General features: G+C 29.2%; 1 long non-coding RNA gene across 1 annotated transcript; it reads left to right on the top strand.

Moving 5' to 3' along the window:
- The first annotated feature begins 8,670 nt into the window (after window positions 1–8,670).
- On the top strand, window positions 8,671–10,759 carry LOC145806201 (uncharacterized). Its single transcript, XR_014348955.1, has 2 exons — window positions 8,671–9,092; window positions 10,568–10,759. It is a non-coding gene; the product is annotated as an uncharacterized LOC145806201 (long non-coding RNA).
- Window positions 10,760–13,206: the final 2,447 nt, after the last annotated feature.

Here is a 13,206-nt window from a genome sequence, read left to right as displayed (position 1 = left end):
AACTTAGACAGGGGCAAGAGTGTAATTGACATTGCAGAGAAGGATACATATTCCAGAGAAATTTACAAAGCAGAGAAATTCAGAGACAAAATGACAAAACATATTCAAGAATAAGATTAAAATTCAGAGAAATAACTTTTTCTCAAAGTACATATGGCAGAGAAAATTCCAAGAAGAAACATTCATTCCAGTCCACAATATTAAAATTCCAGAGAAAATTTAAAATGACAAAGACACAAGGGAGGAAAGTGGTGCGATGTGGTCAGAGAAAATTGTAAATACCAGAGAAACTTAAGACAGAGGCAAGAGTGTAATTGACATTGCAGAGAAGGATACATATTCCAGAGAAATTTACAAAGCAGAGAAATTCAGATACAAAATGACAGAAACATATTCAAGAATAAGATCAAAATTCAGAGAAATAACTTTTTCTCAAAGTACATATGGCAGAGAAAATTCCAAGAAGAAACATTCATTCCAGAGAAAATTATAAATACCAGAGAAACTTAAGACAGAGGCAAGAGTGTAATTGACATTGCAGAGAAGGATACATATTCTAGAGAAATTTACAAAGCAGAGAAATTCAGATACAAAATGACAGTAACATATTCAAGAATAAGATCAAAATTCAAAGAAATAACTTTTTCTCAAAGTACATATGGCAGAGAAAATTCCAAGAAGAAACATTCATTCCAGTCCACAATATTAAAATTCCAGAGAAAATTTAAAATGACAAAGACACAAGGGAGGAAAGTGATGTGATGTGGTCAGAGAAAATTATAAATACCAGAGAAACTTAAGACAGAGGCAAGAAAGCAATAGACATTCTAGATTAAGATAGACATTGCAATTAAAAATACATATTACAGAGAAATTTACGGAGCAGGAAAATTTATAGACAGAATTACAGAAACATGTTCAAGAATAAGATAAAAACACAAAAAATTGTTGTGAAAATAAACTTGCCAGAGAAAATTGAAAGAAGAAAATTACATTAATAAAAAATCAGAGAAATTCAAATGCCAGAGAAATTTACAGATAAAATCAAACAAACATGTTGAAGAATAAGTTCAAAATACACAGAAATAAATTTTTTCAAATGCAGGTAGCTTTTTATTACGAAATTGAAACCCTAATTTATGAAAGGTTATTATAAAATGCTATTAACTGTGTTTCCAGAGAAAATCTAGTTGTATTGTAGAAAAACTGACCAGAGTTAGGATGAAACTTGAATGATGAGCTGATATGGTCCGCGATGAAGATGCGACGTGACGAAGATGGACTGAGATGATGATGAGCCGTGAAAACGAAGCTTTAACCTAGGTCAGAGAAATTTGTGAGGAAGGAATGGGAATGATTTTTGGAGAGGATAACGAAGTTGTAATGTCGATGGTGCAGATGATGTTGAAACCCTAATTCTGCTGGTCTCCTGTTCGTGAAGATGCTGGATGTTTGGAATGTAACTGAGACGTCGGAATGAGTTTGGTTCTGTGTTGATTTTGGCGAGGGTATTTTGGTCCACAAAATAATTAAAAACGCGCGCCAAGTTGTTTCAGGGACGTGAGGCATCACTATCTTTTTGTGTGTCCTTTAGCCTCTAAATTGTTATTATTAGGGACCTTAAAAAAAATCCCCTTGTTTTTATAGTCAACTATGGCAACAACTTTAATATGATTATTAACCCAATCTATTAAATTAAAAAATCTAAAACTAAAAACATTTTATATATTAAGCCTCCGTTTGAGAACTTAGTTGGTTTTTTGACTTTTTTGACTATTTTAGCCTGGGACTAAAAAGCCTGATTTGAGAAGGGTTTTTTAACTTTTTAGCTTTTTGGTGAGGTGACTTTATGGTAAATTACCAAACTGCCCTTGACACATGATTCTCATGGCAATTCACACTCAAATGGTCCTCCACGTCACGCCATGTACAGGACCGAAATTGTTTGATTTTTTTTTTCGGTTTGGATTTGGCGTATTTTCCTTTAATTTTTTTTTTTAATTTTGGGTTTGGATTTGGCGTATTTTGCTTAATTTTTATTATTTTTTATTTTTTTATTTTTTTATTTTGGGTTTGGATTTCACGTATTTTACTTAAATTTTTTATTTTTTTTATTTTGGGTTTGGATTTGGCGTTTTTTTTTTTTATCTTTTTTATTTTTATTGGTATATAATAACTTTTTTTTATTTTTCAAAAATAAGTTTTCATGTGTTTTATTTATTTTTAAATTGCGTCATGAATGGTAATTTATGTTTTTATGTTTTTTTTAAAATATTTTTTAATGAGGCGTATTTTTCTCGTTATTTTTTTAATTTACGTTTTTGTCAATTTTTTAATTCGTACACATTAATTTGTTTTTATATTTCAAAAATGAGTTTTCATGTGTTTTATTTATTTGTAAATTACATGGCAAATGGTAATTTCTTTTTTTTTTTTTTATCTTTTTGGATGAGGCATATTTTTGTCGTTCTTTTTTTTTTTGAGTTTACGTTTTTGTAATTTTTTAAATATTTTTAAATATTTTTGAATGAGGCGTATTTTTTTTAAATAATTTACGTATTTTAATTTTTTTTGCAAATGGCTTTTTCATGTGTTTTTTATTTTTTTTTTAATTTTTTTTCATTTTCTGTGAAATGATAAAAAGTGAGGTTTTATTTTATTGTCTTGTGTATTTTAAACAATTTAATTTTAATTTTAATTTAATTTTAATTTTAATTTTAATTTTATTTTAAATATTTAAATAATCTAAATAATCTAAATAATTTAATAAGCAAAAATTTAAAATAAATATTCAAAAATTTTAAATCGTAAAAATTTAAATAATTTAAATATTCAAAAAAATGTAAATAATTTAAATATTCAAAAAATTTAAATAATTTAAAATGTTAATATTTTAAATTTAAAAACAACTCTACACTCAAATCGTAACCAAACACACAAAATAAAACTCAATTAATAAATTATTTTTAAAACTCATAACCAAACACATAACTTGAAACTCTATACTACTTTCACAACTCTACACTCAAATCATAACCAAATACATAACAAAAAAAATTAAAATATTTTAAAAATATTTTTATAAAATAGAGTTTGAATTTATTTTTATAAAATATTTTAACAAAAAACAAAAAAAATGTTTTTAATTTTTTTTTTCAACTTTCTTTGTTTTTTTTGGGAAAAGATGTTTTTTGGGAAAAGGTTTTTTTTTTTTTTTACTTTGAATATTTCTGACGCCGAGGCTAAATTAGCCCCTCTTTCATGTGGGGTAGTTTCGTAAATTTACCTATGAAATGGTTGTTCCCAAGCTCCTGCCATGCTTTTGTCTCCATGTGGCTGAATTAGCCACTTTTGTCCATATGTGGCTAATTTAGCCTCAAACTGCCTTTCCAAACACAGGCTAAATATATCTATTACACATTAAAATCTAACAACCACCCATTATATGATCATTATCCAAACCCATAATAAAAATTAATTTGGTAAATAAAATAAATTAATTAATAAATGTCTAAAAGATTTATCAATTTTGTATTTGGTGGGTAGAAATTATTTTTAAAAATTTAAAAATATTTTTTTGACATTTATTTTTGTTAAATTAGTTTATATTTTATTAAATTGACGACTTTACCATTGAAATTGAGCAATGGTATTTTCAATTGTCTTTATTTGGAACAAGATTCAAAATTCATAGTCAAATGTGTCACAATTGAAAAGTAACACGTGTTCCAAACTATAAAACCTGTTAATGTAATTCGAACAATTTGATATAAATTCTAAAATTTAAAAAATATATATATTATCACATAAATTGCACCAAACTGACAAATTGTATGGTCCTCACTCTTTGAGCAAAGAAAGGCTGAAAGAGCAACAAGTTATTCATGAATCATGCCCTACCTAAACTTCGGCTTTTTGAAGTCAATTTTGAAAGATAATTTTGTAAAATGAATTTTAAGAATTTAAAACTTATTTTGTTATGAGTTTTCAAACTGATTTTAAGTTGTATATTTTAAAAATAACTTTTAAAAATTCAAAACTTGTCTGATTATGAATTTTCAAAACTAGTTTTTGAATTTTTTAAGTCTTGTGCTTTTAAATTATTATTATTTTATTTTTATCTCTACATATCCAAAATAATCTAAAGTAAAAAAAGTATCTGATGACTGTTTTTTCTGTTTTACGTTTGACTGTTAGATTTTGTGTGTTCTTTTCAATAGGGGTGTTGACAAGGTTCAAAATCCTGATCACAACAATTTTCCTTTTTATTCTGTACCTTTCATCTTGTCATTGACGGCAACTTTTAAGTTAATTTTATGAAAAAGAAAGGCGGTCCCTGTAACCTAAACTATAGCGACCATTCACTTTTTAATGGTAAGAGCATCACCAACAATTATTGTTATAATATTATTATTATTTTTATAATTTGATAATAAATAGTATTATTTTATCAAATTATAATAATAGTATTTTAATGGTCATTTGTTATTTTGACAAATTTTAATCAATTTTCACTCTAAATTTGTAGGTGTTATTTGGATATAAGTTTTTTTGTGATTTTATTTTTGTTTTTTTTTTTTTGTCTTTTGTGACAATTTTTTACCTGTTTGTTAAAAAAATAATATATTTGTATTATTCTCAACTAGACAAATATAAAAAAATTTAAAAAATGAAAAATTGGAGAAAAAAAAAATATTTGATTAATTCACCCCACCAAAAAATATATCACTACATATTTAATAAATTTTTTTAACTACACATAAAAAATAAACAATCACCAATTACCCACCAACAACCATCCATTATTAACCCAGCATTCACTCACAACTACAAATTGCCATATCTTCTTCAATTGTGAATAATTTTCCTCTCTTTGTTTTTGATGAACCTTCCATAGTGATTGGATGAAAAAACTAAAAAGAAAATAATTTAAGAGGTTTGCTGTGAAATCAAATTCAAAGAAGAGAGGAGAAAAGAAAAATTAAATTAAAATGTTTGTATGAAATAAAAGTGACATAGAGGGTTTCAATTTATAGAAATAAAAAATATTGTCGTTTGGAAAATAGCCGTTTGAAATAGCTGTTGTAAAAAATAATTAATATTTTTTTAAAAAAAAACCAAACAGAGCCCAACGGCTCTTTTATACACTAAGGCATCACTCTGTCTCCAAACATCTAGAATGATCCACTATCTGTCTCTCCCTCTCACTCTGTCTTCCTCTCCTTACCACTCCCTCATGTCCTCCATGATCGAAACCCCTATCACTCTCTCACTCTGTTTCCCTCTTCTCAAACCACTCTCCTTTCTTCTCCATGATCGAAACTCCACTTTGACTCTCTCACTCTGTCTCCCTCTCACTCTCTTACTCTGTCTTCCCCCTCTCTCACTCTGTCTCTCTCTTACTCTCTCAATCTGTCTTCCCCCTCTCTCTGTTTTCACCCAATCCCTTCTCCTCCTCCATGATTGAAACATTTCTCTCTCTCTCTCTACCTATGAAGCTCCGATCTGTCTCCCTCTCAATCTTCACCTTCGATCGGTGTATGATCTGTCTGTATACATACTCATATCCGATCTGTCTGTAAAAATACTCATATCCGATGTATACGATATGTCTGTATACATACTCATATTCACCTCCGATCTGTCTGTGGTATGATCTCCATCTATATACATACTCATATATATATATATATATATGTTTTGATCTGTCTCTCTCTCAGTTTTCATGTGTTGATTTTTTCTTTATTTTTCCGGTTGATGTGGATTTGAGGTGATTGTGATTTTTGAAACTCAAAGCTGGCGATGGATTCAAACCGGATCTTCATTCAACTCAAATCTGGTATGTTTTTCTTCAAAATTTCTTAATTATTTTTTTTTGATCAATTTTTGTTCATCCATCAATTTTTGATATCTGTCTTATTGAATTTTTTTTGTTTGTTCATCAATCAAATCTGATATCTCCCTATATATATATATATATTTATGTTTTGATATTTGTCTCCCTCTTAATCTTCATTCTGCAAATTTTTTGACTTCCGATCATTTTATTGTGATACTGGATTATCTGATTTCATTTGGTTTATTGTGAATGCATACAATTTGGCTTGACTGATTTGGTGATAATTAATTAAAAAAAAAATTTGAGAAACCGAATTTGGGTTTTTCAATTTGATTCTGAAATTTGTTTGATTCTGAAATTTGTTTGATTCTGAAAATTGGGTTTGATTCTGAAAAATGAGTTCCCTACTAGATTAATTCTATTGTTTTCAACTGAATTTGGTGTCAAATTGCTGTTGATTTTTGCTGATCCAGCAAGCTTGGCATCTGCTATTTCACTTGCCAAATTTGAAAGCACATATGGCATCTGCCATTTTTGGCAAGTGAAATAGCAGACTATTGGAGACAATTTTTTGCCATTCCTGTCATTTTTTAGCTTTGGTAAGTGAAATAGTAGCTCCATTGGAGATGCTCTAATACATTTGATTTTAAATTTTGAATCTTATTTTAAATAAGGACAATTAAAGATATCATTATTTAATTTTAAGGATAAAGTTATCAATTTGATAAAATATAAATTAATTTGACAAAAATAAATGTCAAAAAAATATTTTTGAATTTTTAAAAATTATTTCTACCCGCTAAAGATAAAATTATGTAAAATTGATAAATTTTTTAGACATTTATTTATTTTTTTAATAAATTAATTTTTATTATGTGTTTGGATGATGATCATATAATTGGTGGTTGTTTTTATTTTCATTTAAACTAGTTTCTACTTTTCTAAAAGTCAAATATGACGATAATTTTGATATAATTATTAACCCAATCTATTATATTAAAAAAATCTAAAATTAAAAACATTTCATATATTAAATATATCTATTACATACTAAAATCCTAACAACCACCCATTACATGATTATCATTCAAACACAAAATAAAAATTAATTTGGTAAATAAAATAAATAAATAAATAAATATCTAAAAGATTTATTAATTTTACATAATTTTATCTTTGGTGGGTAGAAATTATTTTTAAAAATTCAAAAATATTTTTTTGACATTTATTTTTGTCAAATTAATTATATTTTATCAATTTGACGACTTTGTCCTTGAAATTGAGCAATGGTATTTTCAATTGTCTTTATTTAGAACAAGATTTAAAATTTATGATAAAATATGTCACAATTGAAAAGTTAGGAATTAAAGTAATACGAGTTCTAAATTATAGGGACTATTAATGTAATTCGCCCTTAAAAGAAACTATATTAAACAGTCTGATATAAATTCTAAAATTATATATATATATATATATATATCTCACATAAATTGCACCAAGCTGATATGGTCCTCACTTTTGAGCAAAGAAAAACTGAAAGAGCAAAAAGTTATTCATGAAGCATGCCCTACCTAAACTTTGGCTTTTCCAAATCAGTTTTGAAAGATAATTTTGTAAAAAGAATTTTAAGAATTTAAAACTTATTTGGCTATAAGTTTTCAAACTAGTTTTGAGTTGTATATTTTGTTAATAGGTTTTAAAATTTTTAAAATTCAAAACTTATTTGGTTATGAGTTCTCAAAACTAGTTTTTGAATTTTTTTTGGATCTTGTGTATTTTTATTTATTTATCTTGTAATCAAAACTTTTTTGCAATATTATAGTCAAATTTATTTTTTTATACTTCGTTTTAAATGTGTAGTTAAAATTTCACTTTATATTTTTTTATTTTTCATGAATGTTTTAAAAATTTTAATACTTTTTTTATAGTTTTATTTCCACTCAAGCTATGTATATTTAAAACATCTCATATTTAAATGTAACTTTTTATTAAATTACTGAATAATGAGAAAGATACAAAAAAAAAAAAAGGACCTAGTTTAAAAATTAATACAGTTTTAATATTTTATGTATTTATTAATTTGTTTTTGAGTTTTTCACATTTTGTATACTGTTTAGGTCTATCTAGATCATATATATCTAAAACATAAAAAAATTATTTAATTAATACTTAAAACCCAAACAAAATCAATTTTGTAAAAACCCTAAACTAAACAAATTTTAAATTTTGAATTTTGAAATGAATTTTTAAAAATTTTAAATCAAAGAGATTTTGAATTTTAAATTTTTAAAAAATAATTAAAATTTTTTACTACAGGCATTCTTTGATTTGCCAGAAATGCCAATATCTAATCCTAATTTGGTTGCATATCCAAATGAAGTTATTTGATCATGCGCTCTAAATTCATCCCATCATCATTCTCACCCCCACAAAAATGAGCATTATCCATCGACAAAAGTATTCCATTTTGTAGCTCGAATTTCATTTGGCTCGAAACTGTCCAAAACGACGTCATTTTGGGCAGTGTTTTTTTTTTTTTTCTTCCCCTTTTCTCTATGCAGATGAAGAAGGAGGAGAAGAGGAGAGGATGTGTGAGAGAGAGAGCACATCATCATCATCATCAACAACAACATATCATCATCATCATCAACATCAACGGTGGAGACCCTAGTTTTTGGTAATTACACTTGATATCCTAAGCCTTAGGTTAATTAAATTTTAATCCCAAATTTTATAAAATTTTACAAAATGATCCAAGAAAGAATTATTTTTCTGTATTTTATTTTGTATTATAATTAAATCATAGAATGCCATTTTTTATATTTGGAAATACCCTAACACTTGGCTTTTATTTATGTACCTCCTAGTTTCTAAATTAATTCATCAAATTTATTTTTAGCCTAATTGAATATTTATTAGTTCTTTGAATTTTTATTATTTTCTTTGAACCTTTATTATTTAATTGAGCAAATAAATATCTTTAAATAAATATCTACACATATCTTTAAATAAATAGTTTTATTATTTATTTTAATACTTATTTGAGCAATGGAAAAATATCTAGATTTTTATGCTTTTTCTTAGTCATTAAGCTAGCCCTATTTCATGGCTTATAAATTGAGAACTTTGTCTCAATTTTCACCACACATTTTCAACAGCCTAGGGAGAGGGTGAGAGGGTGAAAGTGTGATCAAAGGAAGTAGAGAAGAAGAAGAAGAAAAAAAAAATAATAATAAGGGTGACTCTCAAAAAGGTAAGAACATACCCCTCCTTTGTCTTCTCCAATTCTTTCACCATCTCCTTCTATTGTCTAATATGCCTCTTGTGTTGCAAATTAATGGTAAATAGGGTTTTGGGTGTATGTTGAAGTGTGGATATGATCAATTGCCATTGTCTTACAAATTTGTGAAATTAGGCATTGCTGCAACTTCCCTAATTTAAAATAAATATCAAATCTATTTAATTCTCAAATCTGAATTTATGGTAGGATATTTGGTGTGTTTAGAGTTTGTGAAAATTTTATTAGCTCCAAATTGTTTGTTTTTAGGGCTTGAATAAATTGTTGAAAAATCTGGTCCTGAATCTCTGAAAAATAGTCCACTTTTAGGAATTTTATAAAATTCTAGAAAAATCACCTCATGTTGGTTCTTCTATCAAAATTTAGAACTCTGAGTCCTCTTTCCAACAGATTTTATTTGAGTGAAAACCATCGGGTAGATTGAGAGAAAAGTTAGTTTCCCCAAAGGGTGACAAATCTGGATAGGTTTTCGAATATAGTTTGTAGATGAATTTGTGGAGGTGCTGTGCAACTTCTGAAAATTGGAACTGAAACTAGACAGATTGAATATTGTTTCTGTGCAATTTCAGCCCCTAATTTGACCTATAAGTATTTTTACCAAAGCGTTCTTGTTAGCCCTGCAGAACCGAACAGTGCTGGAAATGGTGTTTTGTTGTGTTGTTTGTCTCTAAGTATTTTAAAGCATGCCTAATGTTATTTTCTTGCCTTACCATACCTATGTATGATTATCATGGGCTACATTTCATTTCTTATGTTTGCCTCATGCTCTTTTATATTACTGAATTACCAAATGTGACTAGCTTGCTTGGCAAAAGATCCAATAAAAATGGAAAGGGGTTGGTAGTGGGTGACGTTCACCCTTGTGCTTCAGAATGATTTATGTATTGAACATGTGAATGGAATTAAAACCAAACGAGTTAAGTCTTGCGCAAGCGGTCTAAACGAGCCCCTAGGTTGACACGGTTGTATTCAGACTCTATGCGGTGGTTTCAGGGTGTAAGCGAGCCCTTTGGTATGATATATGCAGGGTGTAAGCGAGCCCTAGGCACGATTTGGTATGGTATGTGCAAGGTGTAAGCGAGCCCTAGGCACGATTTGGGTGTAAGCGAGCCCACTTGTTTGGCCGTCCTTTTTGAGGTCCATCAATGTCACTAACCGGTAAATAACCAGGAGGTGGGCATAGATGGTAAGGTCTGCAAAGCAGCAAAAGGGGGAGTCTGAGTAATTCGGTGTTCAGCCTTGTGGTTGGGTAGAAGGATCTCTTTGGGGGACCCTAGATGTCTAGGCAAACTCCTAATTCATAGAACCTTGTTGTAATTTTGCATGTTATGTTACCTAATTTGTCCTATGTATGGTTGATTGGTTGATAGAAGATATGGGGATGTGTGTGTTTTTACTGGGCATTCCAAGCTCATGGCGTGTCATGCCAGGTGGTGAAGTAGTTATAATGATGAAAGTTATTGCAAAGGCAAATACAATGAAGTGTTGGAGCGGTGGTTCATTTGAAGACTTAGACTAGTTGTTTTTGTTTTCAATGTTTTGTAATCCTACAATGGAAAATAAACGAATGATCCGTGATACTAATTCTGGTTATATATGTATATTAAGATGTTTTGGTTATCTATCCTAATTGTGTGGTAATATTATACTTAATTAACGGCCTGGAAGTTGGGGCGTTACATCAACAACAATAACAACAACAAACATCATCATCAACACCACATTATCATCATCATCATCAACTCAGAACACAGAGAGAGAGAGAGAGAGAGAGAGAGAGAGAGAGGGAGATAGATAGATAGATAGATCTATACACACACACACACACACACACAAAGAGAGACATATTTACAGATTTGTGTATACACACACAGATCTATCTGTGTATACACAGATTTGTTGATAATGGCGCCGATAATGGTGCGGTGATGGCGTCAGCGGTGATGCCTCTCTCTCCTCTCTGTTCTCTCTTCCTCTCTATTCTCTTTCTCTTCTTTTTTCTTCTTCATCTTCCTTTTTCTGTTTCAGAATATAAGAGGAAAAAAAAAAAAAACTGCCCAAAACGACATCGTTTTGGGCAGTCGGGCCACTCGAGCCAAATGAAATTCGAGCTATGAAGGATTATTGGTTAGAAGTGCGAATGATAATTGACTGGTGAAGGGCGGGGATAAGGTAGGAAAGTGTGAGGATAATTTGTTATATTTTAGAAGTGAGAGAGATACTATAACATATGGTTCATGAAGAACAAAAATAAGTAAAGAAACCTAAAAATATTACAAGATGAGAGATAGATAATATATATTAGTATTTTACTTTTATTATATTTAATTAATTAAACTATATATATGTTTTTTAATTTATAGTCAGGGCAAAAATAGATAAAACGATGTAGAAGAAATCAATCCGTGTCTTTGACTTTAGTTTTCTGAATTCAATTTTTTAGAAATTAAAGTTTTTTTTTTATTTTTTGTGGTTTTTGATTTTTAACGAAATTTTTTAAAATTTTAAGTAATTCTTTTACTTTTTTAGATGCACCTTATTTAGATGTATCTAAATAGTAAAATATTTGTGAAAAAATATTTAAAAAAATTAATAAATATGAAAAAATATGAAAAATGTACTTTTTTCTCACAAATATTATACTTTTTAAATGTATTTATATTAGGTGTGTCTAAATTTTTTTTTTAAAAATGCTTAAAATATTAAAAAAATAAGTAAAAATAAAAAATACATAAAAAAATAGAATTGTTTTGAAAAATAAATTCTAGAAACTAGAACCAAAGAGAGTAAATATTAGGGTAATTCTATTTCTACACAGTACTTCCTCTCTTTCCACACTTAATGATTTTTTTTAATTACATTTTTGTCTTAAAATTAAATTACCAAAATATCCCTTTCCTAAAACCTTAGCTTTAACTCTCTATATCAAAAACAGAGAACAAGTTTGGGGATGAATTCTCAATTAATATAAAGAACATAGGCTTCTCTTGAGGGCTTTTGCTCTTCGGGTTTGATTTCAACGATGATTCTGATTCCGAATGCAATAGAGGAGCTTTCTTTGATTGGTTATTATCTAATTTCCCGGATTTCTTATCCACGGACGAGCTTTCCTTCTTAGAACCCAAATCACTATGACTTTCATGATCTCAATTTTTCTTCCACCTCTACTACTTCCTTTTCCATAATCTCCACTTCTCTCATCTCTCCACCAACAAGATAGCGTAACTCTGAATCAATTCTTGACTTATCACCATCAGATCCAAAGCTAGCCCTAGAAGGTGACTAATCAGAACTCTACATCTCATATACATTATCATAAAACTGTTCAATTGAAGTGTCAATAACTCCATTAAAAGGGGTTTCTACAACAGCAGCATTTTGAGGACTCTGTGGACTCGGAGTACATTTAGGGGGTTTATTTTGAACTGAATTCTCTTTACATGGTGTGGAATTTCCATTTTCACTCACAAACCCATCTTCAAGAGTTCCCTCCACAACAACTTCAGGCATTTTACGAGCCCCAATTAACAAATAAATTATCTGCAACAGATGTTCAATTTACAAAAGGAAAAAAAGGCAGACCCTCGCTGGAGGTGACCCCCAAGACCCCTAGTGGGGTGTGATTGGTTGAATTATTATTATTATTTTTTTTCCTTGGTCCACAGCCTCCCATGTAGAGGTGGGGGTACTGGGGGTCACCCCTACTGGGGGTCCCCAGCACGGCTATTTACAAAAATCAGACCTCCACTCTACATATAAGTCCTATCAGATGAAGAAAGAAATAACAACGGGAAGTGAAAGGGAGGGGAAGAGGTGCCACCAACGGCGACAACAGCCGTGGTGGCTTGTTAGGGTTAGGGTTTAGAGGATAAAGATGGTAAGGGTATTTTTGGTATGATAAGATGTGTATTGAGTGAAAGTTAATAATTTAAATTTATTTAATATGTGTATTGAGAAAAGATGTGAAAAAAGAGGAAGCAGTGAGTGAAAATAGAATTTCCCTAAATATTATCCTCCTCTCACTTTCTTATAGGGGAGGGCAAAAGTCTCACAAAATGGGATGCGAATA

Source organism: Camellia sinensis, chromosome 13 (genome assembly GCF_055761805.1).
Source record: "Camellia sinensis isolate YWXY chromosome 13, ASM5576180v1, whole genome shotgun sequence".
In the NCBI taxonomy this organism is placed as follows: domain Eukaryota; kingdom Viridiplantae; phylum Streptophyta; class Magnoliopsida; order Ericales; family Theaceae; genus Camellia; species Camellia sinensis.
Note: the sequence above shows the minus strand (reverse complement) of the source record. Positions and strands in the feature narration are given on the sequence as shown.